Here is a 2,611-nt window from a genome sequence, read left to right as displayed (position 1 = left end):
GTGAGGTCCTGGGAAGGAACAGGACGTGGCAGAGGTCATTCTGGTTCCCATCCTCTCTTTCTGTCCCTGTGTTTGTTGGTCTCCATGTACACGTACAGACACATACAAATACACGTTTACATGTACATAAATGATAAACGTGGTGATGTTCTATTCAATGTTATAAATGACACGCACCTTCATGTAGTCACATGTACCACAGTCATGTCCTAGTGCTCATGCACACACACAGTAACACACATCCATGTCTGTGTCCCCTGAGGAGGTCCCTTTAGGAAGAGGACAACCACCGTGTCGTCAGGAGGCCCAGCTGCCCCGTGTGCACTGACAGTGCCCTAGAGGAGAGGAGCTGGGCACGGCTGACCACTAGCCTCGTGCCCCTCACATGGGGCTGAGATGAATGAGAGAGAACCATCATAAGCCCCTTTATCCCAGTGAGCCCAGAGTCAGGTCAAGCGTTGCTGCAGACTCTGAGTCCAAACCTGTCCCCTCTACCCCAGCAATCCCTGTGTCCCTGGAAATAGGAACATCAGGTAACACTAGATATGAGGCCTTGGGGGTCAGTCTCTCAGTTCCTCTGAGCAGCACGGGGAGAACTCTCCGCCCTGGGGAAGGACTCAGAGACCCTCCCTGCTCCCCCACTTATACCCCCAGGGCCCTCCCTCATGCAAAGCAGGCTCCAGTCTCAGGATGAAAGCCCAGCCCTGGGCCCAGGAGCCCTGTCTCCTCCTCACCAGGAGCCCTTGGAGCATGGAGGTCCTGGGGCTGCTCCTCTGCCTGCTGGCCACTCCCTGCTGTGAGTTCTCAGGGAGTCAGGGCAGGACCTGGGTGTGTGCTGAGGGTGTGTCTGACTGACTGCTGTCCTGTCCCCAGGTGTCCTGTCCCAGGTGCAGCTGCAGGAGTCGGGGCCTGGCCTGGTGAAGCCCTCAGAGACACTGTCCCTCACCTGCAAAGTCTCTGGATTCTCTCTGACTGATTATGCTCTAAGCTGAGTCCGGCAGGCTGCAGGAAAGGGGCTGGAGTGGGTTGGAGTGATACGGGGTGGTGGAAGCACCTACTATAACCCAGCCCTGAAATCCCGAGCCAGCATCTCCAGGGACACCTCCAAGAGCCAAGGTTATCCGAGTCTGTGCAGCCTGACCCCCGAGGACACGGCCACCTATTTCAGCAGCAGACACACAGTGAGGGGACATCAGGGCAGCCCCTGCATAAAACCCCTTCAGGACAAAACCACCAGGGGGCGCTGAGGCCCACAGCACAGGGCTGGTCAGGGCTGGTGCAGGGAGGGAATGTCTCTCCAGGTCACCTTCAGACCCACCTGCCGACATCCAGGAAGAACTCGCCGACGTGCTGGTTGGAGGCGTGTGGAATCCGTGGATGAGAGTGGCAGTAACTGACATGTGGTCAGTAGACAGTTTCCCCGTTTGTCTCGTAGAATATCTCTCCTTTCCTTAGTTCCTTTGGACTCAGTTTATCAGAGTTTGCTGTCCCCAGAGCTCGCACTGACGTGTAGTTTTTCCCTTTAGGAGTACTTGTTTGCAGGTGTGCAAATGCCAATCCTGTGTCATCTCATTGCAAACGTCCTGCTGGCTGCTGCATCAGGAGGGGACCTGTGTCACTGTGTGCTGTGGGTGTGCTGAGCTTGCTCCACGCACCTCTAAAAGTCTGAACCCCAAGGAACGTGTTTCCGGGTGGAGTCTCTGTCAGTCAGTACATTGCCTTTCGTGAAATAAGAAATGTGATCTGAAAATACCTGCACTTTCTATAGCAGAAACACCCCCGCCCGGGCCACGAGGGCGGCCACCGTGATCGCAGGGACTCCTGTCCTGTCCTGTCCACCGTCGTCCCGACCGCGGCTGTGGGGCCTGGCTCCGCATCTCCTGGTTCAGAACTTGAGCCAAGCAGCACCTTTGGGAGCAGTTCCAAAAGGAGGCGTGTGTCTAAGTCACAGCACACACCACTACGGGGTCTGTGCACACAAACTAACAGAAGCAGACGGCACGGAGTCCTCAGGGCCTCGGTCAGGGGAACGCGCACCACGTTGGTTAATGGCGGGAGCTCAGCGTGAGTCAGATGTCACTGCTCGCTACCTGCTGTGGGTCACTGCAGTCCCAGTGCGGGCCTCAGGGCGATATCACCGCGATGATGGAACCTTTATATGGAGGTGTGAAGACACAACATTCAAAAGCATGTTTAAAAGGAAATCCAAGAAGTTATGTCACCTCAGTCCAAGAATAGTAACAGGAATCAAAATGGTGACAGAAATAGCCAGGATACACAAAACAGTGCTTTTAGATCCACACTGATAACATAAACTTATTTTATCCCAATTGAAAAGAAAATTTTACAGAAAGACAAGTCTTTTCAACAAGATGTGTTTAAACTTTCAAACATGAACTTTGGGGGAGAGACGGAAAGGAGAGAATCAAGGGAAATAAAAAGAGGCAAAGCATTTAATGACCACAAAAATGGAAAATTATCTGGTGATGATAACGAACATGGTAATACACTAGGAGTAATATGCTGGGGTCCAGCCTTGGCGTGGGTGGGTTATCTCGATGGAGGCGGTGAAGGTGAACAGAAGACAGAGGCCTCGATGCCTTTTTATGCA

The 2,611-nt window shown here is 53.4% G+C and overlaps 1 pseudogene; it reads left to right on the top strand.

Annotated features, from left to right (window-relative positions):
- The first annotated feature begins 725 nt into the window (after positions 1 to 725).
- On the top strand, positions 726 to 1,640 carry LOC114005453 (Ig heavy chain V region PJ14-like; annotated as a pseudogene).
- Positions 1,641 to 2,611: the final 971 nt, after the last annotated feature.

The sequence above is a fragment of the Tupaia chinensis genome, unplaced genomic scaffold (assembly GCF_000334495.1).
Source record: "Tupaia chinensis unplaced genomic scaffold, TupChi_1.0 Scaffold143808_1, whole genome shotgun sequence".
In the NCBI taxonomy this organism is placed as follows: Eukaryota; Metazoa; Chordata; class Mammalia; order Scandentia; family Tupaiidae; genus Tupaia; species Tupaia belangeri.
This window is presented reverse-complemented; position numbering and strand designations above follow the sequence as displayed.